Below are 23,579 nucleotides of genomic sequence, written 5' to 3'. Positions count from 1 at the left end.
AACGAATTGCATTGTAAAAGCAAAGCGAGCGAGGATTATCGCGGGCTTAAAGAAGGTTATATATACAGTCGACCGCTTATGCTTTTCAAGTTCTGCTCAGCTGATGAAGGGCATAAGTGTTTCAAGTGTGACTGGTGGTGTCCCGGGATCGAGTTGTTGGCCAACTGGATTTCCATATAAATGAGTTTAAAAGCCGTTATGAAAAGGCTGTTAGGGCCTCTTGACAGTTACTGCGTGCTTCTATTTCCGTGTTAAGAGAATAAATGATTACCAATGGGGATAATTCATTTGGGGAAAGACCGCGGGAACCGCTTTCTATATGACACGACATGAGAGAAATATGATTTCATTCTCTATGAACTTGGACAAAAGCGAAAACTCGTATTGTCTGCAGCAAGCACGAGTGCCATGAAAAATCTGGTACTTACTTAAACAGAAATAGATTGGTTATTCATCCGTCACTATCCAGGAATAAAACTAGAGGTCGTGTTCAGCATGAACCTGATGAAAAATTGCAGTTTTTCTTTGCTCACATTAAATCTTTATAGGCAAGAACACACAAACACACACACACACACTTACGCACACACACACACACACACTTTAGAATAGCATATAAAAAAATAAAGGAATCTCAAGTCAGTTCTGGAAAAAATGAGACAAAAATGTTGACTTCATTCAAACATGATTGATCATAACTTACTGGATCAATGAGAGAGAGAGAGAGAGAGAGAGAGAGAGAGAGAGAGAGAGAGAGAGAGAGAGAGAGAGAGAGTTTTCGTCTTGTGAGGTGAGGGTTACCTCGCCAAGGCTCTCCAGATTTCAGTTGTAAGGGTATACATTTTGACGGAACACTGACGACTCGCATCGGCTCTCTCTCTCTCTCTCTCTCTTCTCTCTCTCTCTCTCATAACCACGCCCAAAGTAAGTCGAATAACATGGGTTCCCGCAAATCGAATAATTTTTCCTTTATCTAATTTATTTTTTAATATCTAGCTGCTTGAAAGTGCCGTCAAGGAATTATCACTTTGTCTCCACAAGTCTTCTTTCTTTCGTTCTGATGCCCTCTCAAATTCCTACCCCTTTAAACCGAAGGTAGCTGATTCTGCACTAATTCATCTATGCCATATGTTTAACTGACCACATATTCCAATCGCCTTAATACAACGTGCAGTTCGCCAAACGCATTCTATACTGTAATACAAGCAATTGTTTCCAAAGAATTACACGCGGATTATCGTGGAACTGAGACTGAATGGTAGGTTAGCGGACTTTCTCTCTCTCTCTCTCTCTCTCTCTCTCTCTCTCTCTCTCTCTCTCTCTCTCTCTCTCTCTCTCTCTCCTGGTGGTCTCGTGTAAGTTGTTGAGGCGATGATGATGCGATGCAACCAACATGGATAGAACGACATGGTTTCACCATTCAGATAAGGTGGGCAGAGGAGTTGGTTATCGCATCATATCTTCGAAAATAATAAAAACAAAATATATACTAAGTTATAAATTTGTTCACATATGATACACATTCACTGAGGATTTCAGATTAATGAGCAAATATGAGTTAAGGAATGGGTATAAGGCAATGAAAATCTGTCACCTAACAAAGTACTTCCTTTTCTTTTTATTTAATTAAATTCTTCTCCATCACAAGGTAGTTATCAGCGACACGATTAGAAACACTAACTATTGGCAAATGAAATTGCAAAATCAACTTCATAACAAACAAGACACTGATAAGCATCTTTTCAAAATACGGAAAACAATAAATAAATGACGAATTCAATAATAAATGTATAAATAAATCAAACGCCTGACTTGGACTCTGCTCTATTCTGATGAACCCTTTTCCTGCAACACTTTCTCATTTTTCCCCGATTCCCCATCGATTATTACATCTTACCATACCAGTCTTTTTATGTGGGGGAGAGGAGCGGTTATTGGTCCTCACTGAAATATAGGAGACCGAACTGTACCTCTTATGAGCTTCAGTACGATGAAACCAAGATGCCCACATGATATCCGCAAGGGCGAAGAATTCTATCTGAAACAAACGGCTGCTACGAAAGTTTGAAATGAACCAGTCGACGACGAGACAGGAAATCTTGTCCGGCACAACCGGAGAAAAGTTTGCGAAACGTTATGACACACGAAACTTATGCTGCTCAATTGGTTACTTTAGTGGGTGCTCGAGACTCTGGTCTTTGTTTATCCCGCTCTTGAGTTTCGAAAGCCATAAGCGGACGAGGGGAGTATATAACTCCTTGGACCCGAGTCTCAAGTGCCGGTTTATTGGGCCTCCAATGAACGTAAGAAGAGGGACGGAAAACATTCACGAAGAGTCTAACGGATGGGAAAGAAAATACGGCAACGTAAACAGGCAATGAGCAAATTTGGCAATACGTGTAACAGAGGAGAACCAATATCAATTTTTTATCATCATATGCTAAGCCCTAACTTCAAGACTAAACCTCCTTCTCAACAGACGCCGTTCAGTGTAGTCGAACCCTATCTACTTATACATAAATACGATTGTACCATATCGGTGGTTGCTTTGCTCTTCCATATGATTCCACAATTGTCACTTTGAAGGATAGATCGGGGAGAAGGAAGTAGTTCGCTGATATAGGAATCTACATGTAAGCAGAAGTTACTAGTGGCACCACTTACTCGCATACGTGCGAGGGTAATCATTTTTAAAATTCTACGTAAACATTAACACACAAACATAATGCTATATATGCATCACTAACATACACATACATACATACATACACACAAACATATACTATATATGTGTGAGGGTGTGTATTTGTGTTTATCATCCTGCCTGTAGTTCACAAGGTTTAGAAAGGTTAGGAGGGTCTCTCCCCTGTGACGAAGTCCCAGATTCGCTTCCTGACCTAGCCGGAACTATGTAGACACATTCCTTTAATTCCCATGTTGACCTAAGCGATAAATTGTGTACCTGACAGTTCTTCAGCTGTGGCAGCAGCGATCAGGATGAAGAGAACCAGAAAGCCTTTTGGAGCCGCAACCTAGTATATATGAAATGAAAGTCTGTGTGAGTGTACGTACACACACACACACATGCACACACTTTATCCCAGCCTTCACTTCGTAACTTACCAAGTCTGGATGAAAGTGAAAGGTCACGTCTCGTCATATTTTCCCCCCATAAAGGTAACGCTCCAAATGCTGCTTCTGAGGGTTAATGGAATATATCCTGCTTCCTCTCCTCTTCAGCCAGATAGTAGGTGTGTTACATTTCACATTAAAAAAGAACTAGAAAAATTTGCTTTGACACATACACAATATATATTATATATTATATATATATATATATATATATATATATATATATATATATTATATAATATATGCGACCCTGTTCTGAATGTTCTGAAACTCAGGATGCGGGTTCGAATCTTCCATTTGAATCTTCCATGGATCCCCGGCTTTGTTCTGACGTGCGTCTCCAAAAACTATGAAGAATTCGTGAAACGCTGTGGTTATTACACTGTATGTATGTGATGTATGTAGTATGTATGTATGATGTATGTATGTATGTATATAGTATGTATATATATGTATATAAATATATATATATATATATATATATATATATATATTATATATATGTATATATATCATTTTCGTCACAGAACGATGCTCAATTAAAGAACAAATATTATATACTTCTATCTTCGGGTTTGACTATTAAGTCCTGGATGACTTCCCAAACAGTAAAAACTTCCACAGCATTCGACGTTTCCTACATATATATATTCTACTGTATACACTAACTAAGCAGCGCACCATTCAGCTCCATCTTTCACACACGGTTGTGTGCCCTTTCCAAGAACTCTTTCGCCCCATCTATTTAACTCCTTCAAGGTCTTCCTTTCCTTCATCCCCCTCCATACTTCTGAATTATATATTCTTCCATCTACCTTTGTTAATTGTTTCCCAAGACTGAGGCATCTAAAAATAATGCCATTCATCCTTTCATCTACGCTAACCTTTTCCCATTTCCGTTTCTCCACATTTCTCACTGCCAAGTGTTTATCAAGCTGCATATATTATGCATACACGCCGCTTCAAGCTTCAAAAGCGCCAACCCTCCTTTTTCCGCTCGTATTCAACCTCCACACTTCATTTCCCATAAAGAAGAGTTGGCTCAGCAATCCATACATTTCCAACTTCATCTACGCAGACAATTCCACACTCTCTTCCTAATTCTTTCACAATCTCTCTCTCTCTCTCTCTCTCTCTCTCTGTATATATATATATATATATATATATATATATATATATATATATATAATATATATATATATATATATAATATATACAGACACACACAACAACGCACACACAACCATGTAAGTGTATGATGGGGAGAGTAATATTACAGCTTAAGAAAATTCCGGTGGGGGAACAGTTTTGTTGATATTAATAGACCAGATATCACCACATTTATCCTCTAACTCCCAAAGCAATGGAGGCTCCCGCGGTGAAATATTTCGCATCCGCAAAGTCGCTTTCCTAATTCGTTACATAACTTTACCCAACACGCGACCTTCCTGTTACCCTTTTAAAGGTCGTTTTGTAAAATCTCTCCATGAGGAGATTACTTGCCAGCCATACAGCACCGCTGCTAAACCTCCCTGTTCGTGCTGTCTTTTCTTATGGCAGTGTTAAACTACTAAATCCTACTTAAGTCCTTCATCTTTTCCACAGCAAATTAATTTTCGCTTACTCGGGGAGTAAACATATACACTACTTTGTTGCTGTTATTGTTTGTTGTTGAGAGAGAGAGAGAGAGAGAGAGAGAGAGAGAGAGAGAGAGAGAGAGAGAGAGAGAGAGAGAGTTAAGCCTTAAAAAGGTCTGAAAATGTGTTTCGCATGGAATTAAAAATAGAGGAATTTTAGGATGGGCTTTTTATGATTTACTTATTAGAATGAAAATGTAAAAATATATATAATTTGCATGTTAAACAATACAGAAAATTATTTCTAATAAAATATGGCAAATACATTTTAAGTTTCGCTGGTGAAACAAGGCTCTATTTGACTGTAAATTTTAGCTGTTTTCATAGTTTTGCTCAAATGATTACTTATCCAATACTACAATGACACTGATACCCCTCTGCCAGCAGCCACCCGGGTATATTTTATTCGAAACAAATTATGACCAAGGTCTCGATTGACCATCAGGGTGAAATGCTTTTCCACGCAAAATAATTCACTCTTCTGAACGTCGTCCAAAATGTAGAAATACTGTCAGAATTTATTAATTCACATTACAAAGAAAATGAACTGAAATAAATGAAGCTTCGTGTATCTGACTGATTTTCCCAAAGGCAAGTATTTCTGTAACAAAGACAGCTATACTGTTTGGCACCAGAAAGGAGCAAAAGGCCAAAAGTTTGGCAGAAGACTACAAGTTCTGACTAAATAGAAAGAAGGTGGTACTGAAAAATATGAAAAGTAAGTGAACTAATATCCAGGGATGAATTCGACAAGGTGAATTGCGTGAATAAATCTGACTTCCCATTTCGTTTTTACGTCATTCTGGAGTGTTGGTACCCGAGTTCGCTCCCCGCTCTACAAACGGGAAATCGGATGAATATAATGCCGGTGATTAGAAACTCATTTCTCGATATAATTTGATTCGGATCTCACAATAAGCTGTAGGTCCCGTTGCTAAGTAACCAATTGGTTCCTGACCACGTAAAAAAATCTAATCCTTTGGGCCAGCCTTAGGAGAGTTGTGAATCAGCTGAGTGGTCTGGTAAACTAAGATAGACTTGACTTCATTCTGCAAACAGCCATCATCAGGGTATCAACCATGCCAAACATGAAGTCAGTATCTCATATAGTTCGAAGGTCATATATAAGGTTATACTATTATTTAAATCTCCGAGTTCTGGGCGTGGCATTAATCTTTACCTCACTCTGTGCATCAACATATTGAAAAAATTATGGACAAAATCAAACTCCTCTTTTCACCTTTGGCTCTTAAAAGTAAGCTGTTGACCTTAGTGCAGCCTATCGCACATTGTACATGACTCCTCGTAAAAGTTTGCATGATTCCATCAATTTGAAACCGTTTATGCATGAGAGAGAGAGAGAGAGAGAGAGAGAGAGAGAGAGAGAGAGAGAGAGAGAGAGAGAGAGAGAGTTAGTTTCATAACGGCTTCAGCATCTTCGTTTCACATCTTCTGTACTTCGTCCCTCTCCAAAGTTTCATACATACTTTATGTGGCTCTTTTAACTTTGTACACTGATCATTCTAAATAATAAAATCTAACGATTAAATACAAAAAAGCATAATTCGCACAACCTACAACAATCAGAAAAACGCCTTCTCAAACTGCCCTAGTGCTTTTTCGGCCGCAAATTACTTCAAAAAATGTATTTGTAGACAAAACTAGTAACTCAAACAAATATTATATAAATAACGCGTAAAGGCAAAATGCTATAATACAAGGTTCATTAATAATGATGTATGTCTTCTGCTAATGGAGGACTAAATAAAACTCATGCATGTCTTGCTAATGGACGTAACATTATCAATTAAATCTCATAGAATGCTGAGAAATATATGTATTATATTTATTTATAAAATGTGACATTCTCTCTCTCTCTCTCTCTCTCTCTCTCTCTCCCTTCCAACATCTCATCTCATTCATGGCCAGGTGTAATTAAACTAGATGTTCGTCGGGTAACCATTAAACTTGGACAGTAATGTAACACTTTTCTCTGAATAACTGTACATTTGTCGTCAGTTCTATTAAATATCTTCTGATCTTTAAGAAAAATATTGCAGAAAATGATCATAAAATGGTGAGCAAACCAAGCGCTGCTCGGTCATACGTTGTACGATACCCGCTGCGAAATATAATATACCGTCCTTCGCTGTTGATGAAATTTATAGAGAACGAAAATTAATTTAGATTTTTCGCATTATTAGAAATAAAACTTGCCTAACACAAGATATAGCGTGTGGCAATAACGTTACGGTTTTTCACTATGCATATAAAATACAGAATTCAATTAATCGTCGTGAAAAACCTAAGCAACGTTCAAAAGTATGTAACTCCGTAGAGGGTAGTGCCGCCAGTGTCTCTCACACGGTGCACTGTAAGCATTACTTAAGGTTCTCTGCATCGTTCCTTCGGCCTCCAGCTGCAACCCCTTTCATTCCCTTTTACTGTATTTCCGTTCATATTCTTTCTCTTCCATCTTGTTATGCACCTTCTCGTAACATTCATTTCATAATTAAACTCCGACGTTTTCTTCCTTTTACACCTTTCTAACATTTTTACTGTTAATAAATTTTCAGCGCTGAATGACTTCACAGGACCCAGCGCTTGGCCTTTGGCCCAAAATTCTATATTCTGTATTCCATATATTTTCCTGACCAGTGTTCATACAAAAACAGAGTCTAAGCGACGAAAACTTCAGATTCGTTCAAACCAGAGCTCCATAACATATACGTTGCAAAGCCACCTGCACGTGTGACTGACTCTGTTGTATGTATACACCTCTCTCTACCTGTAGCTGCTCACGAATACAGCACGCAAAGCTATCAATCTGCGATTCAAAACAGCGTCGAGATTCCAGGATGAAGTCAGGGATGGACGGCGGCTGGGAATAGCTGGAAGTGGGACTCGAGTCTGAGAAATTTTATGGCCTATAAAAATGGAGGAGGATCAGATGCATCAAGTTCCGATCGAGGATTCAATCTAGCATTTCATCACATATTTGAAATATCTCCGAAGGAAACGACGATCAAAACTGCTAAACTATAAAGCAATACTTATAATAAGTCTCTGTCACTTCTAATACTTCTTTTGTTTAAATTACTTGGATAACGGTTAGTCATAATGTTGCGAAAACTAACTGTCACAATAGCATGACATAACAATCTGCTAAATCTAACTGCCACAATAATATGTCATAACAATTTGCTAAAACTAACTGCCACAATAGTATGTCATAGCAATCTGCTAAAACTAACTGCTACAATAGTATGTCATAACAATCTGCTAAATCTAACTGCCACAATAGTAATGTCAATAACAATCGCTAATCTAAAACTGCCAACAATAGTATGTCAATAACAATCTGCTAAAAAAAAAAAAAAAAAAAAAAAAAAAAAACTAATTGTCACAAGAGTATGTCCTAACAATCTTGCTAAATTAAAGCCACAATAGTATGTCATCAATCTGCCTAAAATTAAATTCCACAATTGTAGTCATAACAATCTGCTAAAACTAATTGTCCACAATAGTATGTCATAACAATCTGCTAAAACTAATTGTCACAATAGTATGACATAACAATTTCATCAGGTCACTTCTAAAATGACTGAAAAACTACAAACCTGACTATAACGCTGCATGCTCACGGAAACAAACACAGTATCACACAGACACGTTTGCATTTGTATGTATGTCAGACACGTTTGCATGTATGTATGTAAGTATGTAGATGTGCGTGACACGACACACATATATATCTATACCATATGTATATGATGTGTGGGTTTGTATTTCACCACATATGGATTCTGCCAGATGAGATTACCTTCCGGTACTCAGTAAGTCTTTCGCGTATAAACATATTACTGTAATTTCTTAACCTTGGTCACCATTCCCTGTTAAGGTAAAAAAATGACTATGGGTGCTAACCGAATGTGCCCTACCTTCCGACCTCGATCAGAAACTACATGTCCTATCGTTAAACCAGATTTATTTTCTTTGCTCCTGAGGAAACAAAATATGCATAAACTGATTTTTCAGACATGCTAACCAACTACTAAACATATCCTTCATATAAACCAATCTCACCCTTGCAATCCTTACTTCAAAAATATAATGCTGACATCCTAAGCTCCCGCCTATTTTCTCTATTTACATTCAACATCTGCATTCGAATTTTCGTAAGAGGTGGTTGATTCAGAAATCACTTCATACATTCCAACTTTTACCTCCCTCAGACACTTCTCATGCTACTCCAATTCTCGTAGTACAGTTCTTGCATCTGTCCTTCAACTATACGTACTCATGTGACTCAACAACTTTCTCCCGTTTTTCCATCACCCACTACAGAACGTTCCCTCCCATAAGCCTACCCAACCACGCCCATTTTTCTACCACCCAAGCTGCCATTCATTACTTGGTCTTCCTTCCTTTTACTTCTACCATAACTTTACCTTGCTACCATCAGGTCTTCATTTCTCCATTCCAAAACCAATTTCAAACTGCCACCAGTCTCTACAACTCCGCTGCAATATAATCAATTAACAATGTTCAATTGGCTACATACTTCATTGTCAGCACTTTTTCTTATCACACAACTTTCGCATGTGTTTCCCATTTCCCTTGGCGTGTTAAGAAACATAACTACCTTTTCGAGGACCGCCTCTAAACGGGAGACCTTTTTTTTTTCTTTCTTTTCCCATCGAGCTCAACAAGTTACCTTCTACGAGTATAATATTTAAGCTCGTCACCCTCCACAAAGCACTTCTATTCATTCCACAACAGACCTTCCCTTGGCTCATATACGTCACTCACAGCTTCGCATAAATTAAGTTTTAGCACGAAGCTCTGACGTAGTTTGCGAAATAAATCTTTCAAGTTTTAACCAATGACATAATTTGTGTCAAGGTAGCCCAAATACAAAGCCCCAAATAAGACATTTGCGTGCACATCGTGTAAAAGATGCAATAAGCATTAAGAAAGCAAATTCAGCATCTCAAACTTCCCTTTATTGACTTGCTGAAAAATGGATAAAACATATAAAAAATGGGAGGACGGTAAGCACAGCCATCTCTGTCTTCCCGGGAAAGAAAATGATGACACAGGATGAGACTCGAGTTCTCGACAAACGCGAGGGAGTAAAAAATATCGCCACCGGAGATGATCTGCATTGTCTGTCTCTTTCAACAAACATGGAGAGTACGACTGAGGAGCTGTCACTTAATGTGTCACATTCGTGACTTTTTCTTTCAACTACATGACTGTTGTCTTCTCCATCTACCGACGACTTCTCGCATGATTTTGTTTTCATGGTTTTCATGACTTAAGTACGAAAGGCGGCTCTCTCTTTCTCTCTTGCGGAATGGTCATCTTTACCTTCCATGTTTACCTTCCAGCTTGTTTATAAATTCAAAACAAAACCTACGTACCACATATCAACTCAACATTAAAGGCATGAGGTAAATTTATCACAGTCATATACAAACGCGTTGAATCATTAATTAGAAAACTTTATATCATTAGGATTACCGATAGCACGTGCTAATTTCCTATACAAGATTTAAAATACAATATTCCGCTAAAGTTAGGCACATATTACGCTCACATATTTAAACACAGCTGTATATACGGATAAATGCCATTTGTTTGAATATAACAATATTCGTGAAATAATGCAATAATGTGGATACAGCGTACGATAAAATACTTCTGATAATACTGTTTCGCTTAAGCATCCTACCAAGAGAAATTATATGATGACATTATTTGCGGATGGACTTGTAAATAGTTTACTGCGTACCAGATATAATATACGCATACGACCTTCCGCCGAAAGAGCTTTACATCTCTTGTCATTTTCATTCTTCGCTAATGATCCAGCTTTGACGTTTCTATGCCGATGGAATATGTACTCAAAATAACTTGTTCTCCTGACAAAATGAGAAACTATTCAAATATCATCCAAGTATTATTTGCATCGAGAATTTTCCTTTTTCGAGCAGTAATGAAGGTCGCTTAATCATTAGTTATGTAAAAATACTCTTCGTTAATCCAGTGACTCGTAGTCTGGTTTTTTGAGTGCGTACACTTTTATTTATTTTTCCTAACTACTGTTGACTGTATACCGGAGGGTTTTAGGCCTCACCAAATATAATTATATCAGCCACAGAAATTATGTTGCAAATCCTCGAGGCTTATAAATAAACCCAATTATCCTACAACACGATTAGTGATTTTGGGTGTATGCTTTTGCTTGAGGGACTCTTTACATGTCATAATAAATGTAAAAGGATTAAAAAGCAAGAAAGTATGAAAACAAATGGCTAAGAATAACGCGCCGTCAGTGTCTAGTAATAATGAATTACTACTCCTAAGTAGGGTATTTGTTCCTATACTTAAAGAGACCTTATGTAAGCAATATAGGGCGACCTTTTTCCCCATTTTAGTATGGAAACCTGAATTAAACATTGTCCTGATAAATTCTAGCCTTCTCTTTAATCTTTTGGTGTAATTGAAATAAAAAAATCTTTCATTGACAAATAAAAGTGTTTATAAAAATAGAAATTCATAATTTATAACAAATCCGCAAAATGAAATGCTCTCAACAGCCTCACATAACGTCTCTTCTAATGATAGAAGTATGGAAATTCTAAATACAGACTTTCTCATTCAACTGGGTCGCCTCATGAGAGCAAATAAGCGCCATATTGCATGAACTGGTAAAGCAGCATCTGCTCCAGAAACCTGAGTTATACTCTTTTAAGATTGCAACGCAAATCGCTTGGCGCATAATATGTAAAAATTATACATGTGTATGAAGCACCTTTAGGCGAGGAATTCGTACTCTACATACTCCACCCATTACGCGAAAAATAAAAACGCTGAATTAATTGCAACCTTCTGCAACAACCAACCTAAATTTTCTCTCTCTCTCTCTCTCACACTCTCTCTCTCTCTCTCTCTCTCTCTCTCTCTCTCTCTCTCTCTCTCTCTCCCTACAAACGAATAGGTTACTGCGTTTACCCCAAGGAGGAGCTATTTCTTTCGTATTATCGTACATTATGACGTTACGGTTGTCATGGAGTTCGAAATATAAAAAAAAATATTTTTAATCCTGTTTCTTCTTAGTTCGTCCCCCACATTTCAGATTTTTTTTTTCAATTTAAACTTAGTGATATGGAAATCAATGTTTCTTTCCTAATATCTGAGCTTTCTATATTTAATCCTATGTTTCTTCTTAGTTCTTCCCCAAATTTCAGCTTTTTTTTTTTCAATTTAAATTTAGTGATGTGAAATCAATGGTTTCTTTCCTAACTACTTTGAGCTTTTCGTTTTTTATAAAAGGCATTTTTAAATTCATGGGTGTTAGCATCTATGTTTCTGTCCTTATTTGTCAACTTTCTTCCGTTTAAATAATTATCATCGATGTTTCTTTAATATCTCACCTTTTTATCATTCACTCATCGATTTTAACATTAATGTTTCTCTCTTAATATCTCAGCTTTTTTAAAATCACCTATGTTTAACATTGATGTTTTCTTCCAATTATCCTGGCTATCTTTAAAATAATCGATGTTAACATCATATTGCTTCTCTAATACCTCAGCTTTCTCTAATTAAACGTCGATGTTATTATTATTATTATTTTTTTTTTCATTTTTCTTACCACTAAAATGTTGGATATTTTTGTTCTCTCTGGATTCGCTAGCCCTCTATTTCGCTGAGAAAAGATATTTGTTGCTCAAGTCTTTCCTCTCCTTTTTACCATACTACGTATCTGGCCCACAGTGTCTCCTTTTTTCCGTCCCTCGGAATTCTGAACTTGAAATTTTTCCTTGCCTTTCGTGTGCTTTTCACCTACACACTTTTTCTGCTTTTCGTTCAATTAGGAAATCTATCTAAAACGTTCCACAAAAAAAGTAGTTTTATGCTGATGCTTCTGATTTATAAGTGACAGAAGGTTACAGACACGTAACTGATTTTACAGGATTCAGTAAAACCATTTAAATTTCGACTTTGTAAATGAAATAAGCACGAGGAGAGAGAGAGAGAGAGAGAGAGGAGGAGAAGAGAGAGAGAGAGCGAGAGAGAGGAGAGAAAGATGATGAGAGAGAGAGAGAGAGAGAGAGAGAGAATCTAATGCTAAAGTTAAAAACAAGTCAAATTATAATTAGGCCAAGAATTGAAATCAGAAGATCAGAGCTCTGGTTTTAATCTAGAACCTGTGATGATAATTATACATTAAACTGACGAAACTATCTTTATTTTCTCCACTAACAGAATGGGTCTTGGCACCCAACCCCCCCTTACAATGATATATATAAAAAAAATATAAGATTGTCACCGACCTTCAACAGAAATGATAGAGACGAAAAAATTCCCTCCATTCTTTCAAGGACCCCTGTTATACGAGAGCTATATCTCCCTTGATACATTTTCCACCCAACCCATTCCCCCGCCCCCCCCCCCCCCCCCCCGCCCCCACCCAGTCTCACCCCTATATTTGTTTCTCGGTTTATTTGCGCTCCAAACAATACCGATAGAGTCCTTCAACAGATGGCTCTTGACTTCCGGCAAGGACACAGATGGAGTGACGTCCCATGGTTGGAGGAGGACATCTCGAAAGCCACTATTGCAATTCAAGTGTAAGTGGGGGGAGGAGGAGGAGGAGGAGGAGGAGGAGGAGGAGGACTGGAGGAGGAAGGGGATTAGGGATTGGAGGGGGCCGGTGATGTTCCTACATCTACCACGGAAGTCGCAATTATTTGCCTCTAAGGGTGAGATCCAAGGAGCAGATGTCAATAACTTTGGAAAGGTAGACGATGGCTTTTTCTAAAAACACCTGAATCATGATTATTCAGGATTTTATTAATCAAATAAAAGCCTTTGCTAAACTGATTTAAAAACATATCTGTAAGCCTAAGTGCCCTAACACATGGACATCCATAGATACACTTTGACATTTCCAGATGGCAGTAACAGAATCCAAATGTATAACCATTAATTGGAAGAAAAGGAAGGACGAGAAATGATACGAGCTGCCCAGGAGCAGATGTCAGAAGTGATTACCGACTTTTCATCGTCGTTCTTAAAGTAAAAATTAAAGGCACTTTATGAAAATGTTGAGAGAATTCCTAGCTTTCATACGGGAAATCTTCTTGAAGATTAGCATCGATCAAGAGGCTATCGCAGCTGAAAGTCGAAATGAATCTGAAGTGCTAGAAACAATTTCTGAAGAGAAGCAGAGAATCATTGAAGACTGGACTAATATCAACAATGTATAACAATATGCTGGAAAAAACTATTGGCATAAGAAGTAAGAAGAAAAAACTGAATATCAGATGAGAACCGGGTACAATCAAGAGACAAAATCAAAAGGTACTTGTAGGTACATTTCAAGGAGATGAAAAGCGTTAAGTAGAACGTCCTGTGTACTTCAGTTTAGACAGTGAATGTTAATGAAAAAAAAAAGAGATAAGAGAATTGCTGAATATGACAATGCATCTGACATTGTCTGGAGACCAAAATTATTATGTAAAGCTAACTGACTGCAGCCATTAACAAAGTACATGAAAAGTTGACGTTGCGGGCGTCTTGTCGACGAATTTGCAGTGGGAGGAGGGGTGCTAAATTAGAATGTAATTTCACCTGTGCTGACTGCCCTGTTAATTCATCATATAATAAAAACGTGGTTACAAATGGTCGACGAGATTTTAGATTTGATCAACAAAAACTCGATGAATGTCGAATGCACTTGTGATGCTCTTTGAACCCGGAAAACACCATGAGATTTTCGAATAACATTAAATGGGGTAAGGATTCACGAGGTAGACTTGCAAGTATTTTTGAGAAACTGATATTCAACACATGGTCTCTCGAACTGGAGTTTTGTACAAGACTAAAGTAGTAAACCAAACGGTAGTTAGGCTGAATAAGACTTGGAAATTGAAATAACACAAGAAAATAATCAAATACCTAAATTTAGTATACGTTTCTATATGGACACGAATCATGGTATGAAAGTGAAATGATATCTGAATGGTCTTGCCAACTGTAGAATAAAGTCTGAAGAAGAATGTTATTTAGAGGATGGCAGTATAGAGTAGGAAATTGCACAACTTCCAAATTTAGAAGATATAATGACAAAGAGGATGGAAATGAATGGGACATATCTTCTGCATTACCCCGGGTGAATACCTCATGGTGGTGTCAACTGGGCTCCTCACAAGGCCGTTAGATATTTGATAGACCCGGACTGATGATAATACAGATGAGGGGCACACACAAACGCACAAATATATATACATATGCATATATACATAATATTTACATGCGTGTGCAAGCGTCAAAATACCTGTTTAACGGCGAAAAGTTAGCAAAATCAATAAAATAAAATATATGTATATAAATGACTCAATCAACAAGAAAAACATGAACATAAATAAATAAATAACTAAGAATGAAAAAAAGGAGAAAAACAGGTCTTGAACCTTACAAACCGAGAATTGCTGATTTCCTCCGAGCAAATGCAGGAGGAGGTTTCCTGAGAGGGGTCCCGACGAAATATTGCTTGCAGAAGAGAGACGCTGAAGAAGCGGACTGAGAGAAGGGTAAAGGCTAGATCAATGAACAAACTGATTCCCATTGCCTTTGATCCTATCGTATTTCCGACTTCTAAATTTGTAAAATATGCGCCGAAGTTTCTTCGGCGCAATCGAGTCTTCTGTACAGCCGCTACAGTGTATAATCAACGCCACCGCAAATATATCTATCTAGCTTTCAGTGATCTCGGTATAATGCTGCATGAGCCTCGGCCCATGAATCTTTAACCACGGGTAGGTGATGGCCTGTCCTATATCGTTGCCAGAAGCACAATTATGGCTAACTTTACCCTTAAATAAAATAAAATGTACTAAGGCTAGAGGGCTTCAATTTGGTAAGCTTGACGATTGGAAGGTGGATGATCACCATACCAATTTCCATCCCTCTGGCCTCAGTGGCTTTTAAGATCTGATAGCGAACAGACAAAGACGGCACGATAGTTTTCTTTTACAGATAAATAAAAACAAGCTAAATATCTCTTAATGTCATTTTGCATTTTCAACCATATGCTATCTTCAGAAATGAGAGGTCCATTTAAATTAATAAAAGCTAAAATAAATTTATTGGATAGGAGAGGCGACAAAGAAATAAGTCTTAGGCTGCTTGTATACATACACTGTATGTACAAAACTGGAACTTGATTAGACAAAATGTTCATAAAAATGTGATTATATTACTCTGAAAAAATAATCGCGGAACTGGATGAAAAAGACTACGTGGGTATACACTGAATTGCAAACAGTAGTGTTGTTATTATAATAAATAATTGTTAACCCTATATAGGTGGACCTCCAAGGTCTCAAAACCAAACCATCTCTCTCTCTCTCTCTCTCTCTCTCTCTCTCTCTCTCTCTCCTCGGCTACCGTGGAATGTTAAATAAGCCTCTAACATATGAAATGAGTGACTTATCTTTTCCATCTATACCCTTACGTAAGCGAGAGATATCTCTTGAGGACACTTCAAACCATTTTTTATGGGGCAGCCACTAATTAAGCAATTGATTTATGATACTTAAGGCAGATTATCGATACGGAAGTATTGATAACGAAAAACGAGCCTTCACGTTGGCTTAGGTTGTGATGAGGTGCCATCGACTGAAAGGGAAAGTTTGTAGAAATCTGCGTTTATTTTTATATGAAGTCCTATGCATTTATCTGCAGGTGTTTCTTACCATTACATGAGCAGTCATCCTTACTGCATGCGGACAGATTACAGCTAAATTCCACCAGAAAAATGGAACAGACGGAGAAAATAACGATCAATGTTACTTTCTGAGCCATTATTAATTATCTAGACTGCTTTGTTACCACCAGAAGCAAATCAAAATTAATCCTGCAAACGCACAATACCATAAAAGACCATAATTTAAAATGACAAAAAAGAACAAAAAACTCCTGAATTCTATTCAGTGTATGCGAAGGTTACCTGGGCAAGAAAACGAACTAAATTTCGTCAAGATATACTGGAACTGTCTGGAATAAAGGGACAATCATAACACCAAGGTCCCCCTCCAACTTCCCCCCCAACCCCCTAACACGCACACAAAAATCGACAAACGACAAAAGGCACATTTACAAAGTATCCCTGAAACAGATCTAAGTGGAGGAGAAGTTAACAAACTGGTTATAAAAAGGAAACAGGTATCTCCAAGAGATCAGGAGCATGCTCATCCCCCCCCAACCCCCACACAGAAGCGTTATGTGTGGCTTTGCACTTGTTACGTGGATGCTTGTGAAGCGGAGGAGGAGGAGGAGGAGGAGGAGGAGGAACTAAATCCTTCAGATCAAAGGAACTCTTCTCTGGAGGAGCAACAGAGAAGCAACAGCAAAGGCATGTTTAGGAGATTAAAAGACGTTTCAAGACGCCAGGCTAGGCAGCAGCCTTACCCTGAATGTATTGTTAATAATTTTAATCTGACAACGAAGCAAATTAAAGAAGAGACATTCATAAATGAAACACATATTCAATTTTACTGAACTAAAAAGAAATGAAATACTACGGGGGCAAAATCAAACTCTAATAACATAAAACAAAATATTTGAAAAAACTTACATATTTCTCTAAATAGAGGTATATCAGTCGAGTGGATTCAATCCATCTGAAACCACGTCGTGATAATGCGGATAATCTGTATTGCACTTTAATAAAAAAAAATCAAGAACCAAATAAAACTGAATAAACTGCGTATAAAAATAGTTTCAAGTATTAAAAAAGCTCTCAGGATTAAAGCAGACACGATAAATATTACTGAATTACCTAGAAAAGGATCAACGGTGCGTTTTTCCTTGCCACTTAATATTACCTTTATGCCACAATTCACCGTACAAAAAATGGCTGGATGCGTTCGTTGGCTAACATATATACTTGAGAAGAATTAGTATTATCAGTTCAGGAAATGGCAAGACTGAGAGGTCTTACTAATTGACTTGAAAAGTTTCCCACACATATACAAAGATTTCTTGTCGTTTGTAAATTTTCTGGAAAATGGGCAAAAACCTGTATCCTGAGTGTGTAAAAAATCATTCTAAAGCAGTTCCACCAAACAACTGAGTAATTCGTGAACCGATAAGTCGAGCCTGAAGGATTTACTCTTAAAAGCTGAAACTGGAACACGACAAAATGAATTATGCAGCTGGGTGTGGAAACACCACTGGGAACGTACAAAATATAAAAGACAAAAATCAATGGAGAAGGGGGCCGAAGGACTGCTGGAAAGAATTTTAGCAATGTTTGTGAAGAACCTTTATTAATGCCGACACTGTGTAAATAAGAAAACGCCTACCCTTTTATATTATGAATATGAAAAGGAAAAAATATGAAGCTATCGCATAGATATACATTGTTGCGATCTTAAAGCATAAGTAATAAACGTGCCGAAGTGTCTTCGGCGCAATCGAGTTTTCTATACATTGTATAATAAAGGCCATCAAAGATAGATCTATCTTTCGGTAGCGTCGGTATACAGCTGTATGAACAGCAGCCCATGAAACTTTCAGCCATGGCCCGTTGGTGGCATGTCCTAGATCGTTGTCCGACGCACGATTATGGCTAACATTAACATTAAATAAAATAAAAACTACTGAGATTAGAGGACTGCAATTTGGTAGGTTTGATGATTGGAGGGTGGATGATCAACATGCAGACAAAGCCATCTCAATAGTTTAATTGAAAAAAAAAAAAAAAAAAAAACGGTATATACGTAGATATGACAGACTAAGATCGCGCACCCCATAAAACCTTACGAAATAGCGTAAACACTTAAAGATACACGAAGTGCCAGTTTAGGGATTTATTAAGAAAGTTACCAAAGCCACAGGCACCTGAGACAGGACCTTGTAAAACATTACATAGAAAATGAACGGAATGAAGACAGTTGAGATAAGTTATAAAAAAAAAAATCTTACAAGGTAGAGAGCATCACGGTTAATGATTCTACATAAAAGATGTAATGTTTGATTACCAATGCAGCTAAATTCATGGAAATTAAGAGATATTTCGAATTCATAGAATAATTATATACTGAATTATATATTATACTATATATCTATATATGTATGTATATAAATGCATGTATACTAAGTTTGTGCGTGTTGTGAAAGTGAAAAATGATGACATATTCTACACCCCAAGAAAATTATCATAATTCAGCCAAAGTGCAGCAAAGCTATATCTCTGATAAAGCAGGATAGGTGACAACGTCTCTAGAAAAAAAGTACTAGAAACAAGGAACAAAGGAAAATGTAATCTATTTATTAGGAGAACAGTTATTAAGGAGAATGTATCGCTGAAAAAAAAGACTGATTTTTTTTTTTTTTTTTTTTTTTTTAATGTAATAGAATAGTGGTTTGAAGTTCGACAGAAAATCGGGTGACTGAGTCCACGGTTTTCTTATGAAAATGTGGTGTATGCAGTGTGAGTGTAAAAGGAAAGCTAGTTTTGATGTATACCTTAGGTTGTTAAAACCTGTTAGAATAGTGATTAAGAAAGTGGAGTTTGAGTAAATATTTGCAAAATGTAAAGTCAAATTTCATGCCATGAGTAAATGATGACACAGGTTACGGAAATAGCCAATTTGTGGTATAAACAAAAGATTCTAAGAACAGAATATGGAAGGTAGAACTTCTAAGGCCGCTTTCATTGTTTAAAGCTAAATGAAATTGCGAAATTTGGGAGAGAATTTGAAATCCTGAGGAAAAAAAGCAAATTCAGGTTATGATTGTAAATGGAAGGAAAGAAGGACGTCTTGTTAATTATAATTAGTAGGTACTATATGAGTTGGAATAAAAGGGATTCCTCACGTTTGGAACGAAATGTTACTTTTGCCGGTAGAATAAATCTGATCAAAATGTTGCTACCCCTCCACCACACAGAATGCCTAACTCAAACGAAGTTCCATGAAAAATCTGTGAGCATTATACAAAAAGGCAATTCCCCTCCCGTTACATCCCGAAACTTGGCAGCTCTTGAGTGATTTTTCCCGTATGAACACCCGGGCGTAGTTTGAGAAGTTACTGTTGCGTGAAAAGTTACGTCGGTATAAAGGCGTGCTAGGACGTGAACGGATAAATCCTTCAAGCTAAACGCTTGCCATACAACACCATACGGGGCCCACAAAAGGGGGGGGGGGGGTTAGTGCCCTCAATGCACCCCACGCGGCGCACTATAGGCAGTACTTGAGGTTCTTTGCAGCGTCCCCTCGGGCCCTACAGCTGCAACCCCCTTCATTTTTTTCACTGTACCTCCATTCATATTCCATTTCTTTCACCTTACTATCCACCTATTCGTACCAATGGTTTCTTATTGGAAATGCGAGGTTTTTCATCCTGTTACATCTTTCAAACCTCTTTACTGTCCATTTCTTTTCCAACGATGAATGACCTTACAGGTCCAGTGCTTGGCCTTTGGCCTAAACTCTATTCTGTTCCATCCCTATACAACACCACACGGTTAAGACGGGTCCTGACTTGTAACACTACGATGTCATGAAATTTGTGGTGTCAAACGTATTAACTAAGGAATGCGTCCAATGAGCGTGCCTGTAAAAACGTAAGTCTTTCCAATGAAAATAATGTTTTCATCAAAAGTTCTTAAATTTACCTTACGGACACACATTCTTGAAAGTGTTTTAATGCGCCGGTAGCCAATTATTTTTTAAGTTTAGTGATGCCTTGACTTGATTTTCCATGAAAATGAGGCTATATTTCATCCTTTTTTTTTCTTACACATGATATTCATATCTCATGGAACCCAACGTAGTAATAGCAGTTAGGAAACAAAGAAAATCCAAGCAACGAATTTATATACACAAACACATATCTATGTATATATATAGCTATCCCGTATACATCTAAATGTGTGCGCGCGCGTCTGAGAGAAGGATAGAAAAAAATAAGCATTAAGTAGAATCAAATAATAAAACCTCCAGACCTCAGCCTATATTTCCTGCTGTGGTAATAAAACCGTAAAAAGAATGTCCAAGGAAAACCTCGGGAAAGAAAATCTATCAGCAAAGGGTAAAAACACGAGCCCCATATATACGTCTAGTGGACATTAACAGGGAAAAAAGGAGCTTTTTTTTGGTAAAGGAGAAAAACCTTCACATATATCTCGAGCGGAGGGAAATGGGAAAGTGGTAGTGGAGGTTTTGTGCAGGCGAACGGATTTCTATCATCGCACAATGGCTAGGGAGTCTAATAAATAAATTTGCCAGATTAATTCAATTTCAACAATGGCCTCCAATCTCGGAAACTCCCGGGATTCTCCTAAGACTGTGATTAACATTTCACTGGTCGTAAATCATCGGTTTGTTTATTTCGGGGGTACTGGAGCAGCAGATGTAAAGTGCCTACGATATGCAGCATCGTATACATATAGGTAAATTCACATATTTACATATAATATAAAATAATAATATACTCACTCAAACTTCACATTCAATATTTTCAACTGGAAATTCCTTTCGATAATTATTAATTAACCAGACCTCTGCAAATACAAGATACTAACGAACTTGGGTTATATGTTAAAGAAGATTTTTGAAAACATTCCATGTACCTACAGGTATCCTGACTGACAGACAAACATTAAAATTATCCTTCCCACTAAGAATTTATTACCACATAAAAATTATACAGTAAATTTTATAATCAAACTTACAAATCTTTTGCCACATTTAATCATGATTTTATTCCTACAGAGTCTCACTTTTAGCTTTCCATGTTTTATATTACTTCATTAACTACGATTTATTAACACATAACATATTCCTATTCCTAGTCAACTGACGACCTCATTTTCACAATTATTTTTATTTTTTCACAAGCCAGTACAACTTTATTGAAAGATTCTCTCTCTCTCTCTCTCTCTCTCTCTCTCTCTCTCTCTCTCTCTCTCTCTCTCTCTCTGTGAGGCAGGAAATCCCTCCAAAAGCTTCTAAGCAATCTCGGACCGTTTTTATAGGCTGTCAGTCTTTCGCTTTGCTGAGCTTGACATAAAACAGGATAGCCTAGTCTCCTCTTGCATGCAGTGCTTCCACAGATCTAGGACAACATTCGGCAGGAAAATGGAGATGAAGGCAACTGGACCTTATTCAAAGTATGAAATACAACAATTCGCTGCAGGAGTCGCAAGTAATAACCTAAATGCAAATTAAGATATTGCACATTTTTAGTTTCCTGTACAAGAAAACTATTGAGATGGATTTTCGTCTCAAATCTTAAAACCTACTTAGACTAGAGGGCTGCAAATTGGTATGATGATCATCCACCCTCCAATCATCAAACATACCAATTGCAGCCCTGAAGCCGCAGCGGTTTTGATTTTTCTTAGGGCTAAAGTTAGCCATATCGTGTGTCTGACACCGGGCTGTGGCTGAAAGATTCATACAGCATTAAAATTTTTGACGTTTTTTTTCATGTTATGATATCCCTTGACTCTAACGTCACGAGACATACATATTCAAAGTTTTTAGTTCACTAAAATCTATCAATAGCAATAAATAGTTGCTAATTATGCGTTAGATACCAGCTAATTAGGAGAGAAGCGACTTTCAGAAAACGTGTAATAGCGGGAGAGTAATTCTGTCGAGGGTCTTGCCAAAAACTGTCATTTTCTCATTTCAGACTTTGCAAACACGCACAATCCTTAGAAAAATAGGCTGTTCTTCAAGAATGGGAGGATAACAAAATATCAAACTGAGTAAAGGGGAATTATGCAGCAGAAAACACGATATTAACGATAAAATAAGAAACTACAAATCTTTCAATTCAGCACCGCTTTGTAAGTAATGGGAACCTACTTCAAGAATGTACAGCAAATTAACCTTGGTGAACCAAATAACACTTGAACCAGAAACATTACATGAAAAATGGCACATTGATGTAAATGACTAACTAAAAAAAAAAATACTTGAAGAATTTATTGCGTGTGAATGTTTATTGAGCACGACCTATTCATTACTATGTACAAACCAGAATGCAATGACAGATGCTTAACCGGTCAAAAAAATAGCAAAAACCAAAAAAACAAAGAAGAAAACACGAGAAAATCAAAGAAATAGAAAACCAAAAAGTGTTGGCTGCAGACACAGAAAAGAAAAAGAAATAGAGCAGAGAAAGTGAGAGACAGTTGGAGGGAAGTTATAAACTTCTGTTTTAGTAAAATATTATGAAAAAAGGGGGGGCAACAATTTTCTAAAACTTCCCGACAGACGAAAGAATAGGCTTTGGAGCTTATCTCTAATGGAAACTCCAAGCATCTGCCAACTTCTGTCTTGGATAATGAATACATTAGAAGGGAAAAAGAGAGCGCTGTTAATACGCGTTAATTTAACGTTTGCACTTTACGTATACGTAAAAGAAAACGAAGAAAATATTCCTTTTAGTTTTATCACCAGAGCTACAAGTTGACAAGTTCGTATTTCTATCACGACAACGTTCTTTACATATATTACTATACTTGCGAATTCCAGGTGCTTTCTGAAACTCTTGACAAAGACCTCTTGTGTTAAAACGTCGAACAAAAAATGGTGATGCTTTGAATTCCAAAGATGGAATCTCAGTATTTTCTTAAAGAACTGGGACATATGCCCTGAATTGTTTGTATCACATATTTATCTCATTATTAATTTTTTTGCTTTTTTTCTTATAATAAGTGAGATCTCTTCTTTCTGTATTCCTTTACCTTCTCTTACTTCCTAGTGAGCACCATAT

This window comes from Macrobrachium nipponense, chromosome 19, assembly GCF_015104395.2.
Source record: "Macrobrachium nipponense isolate FS-2020 chromosome 19, ASM1510439v2, whole genome shotgun sequence".
Lineage (NCBI taxonomy): Eukaryota > Metazoa > Arthropoda > Malacostraca > Decapoda > Palaemonidae > Macrobrachium > Macrobrachium nipponense.
Note: the sequence above shows the minus strand (reverse complement) of the source record.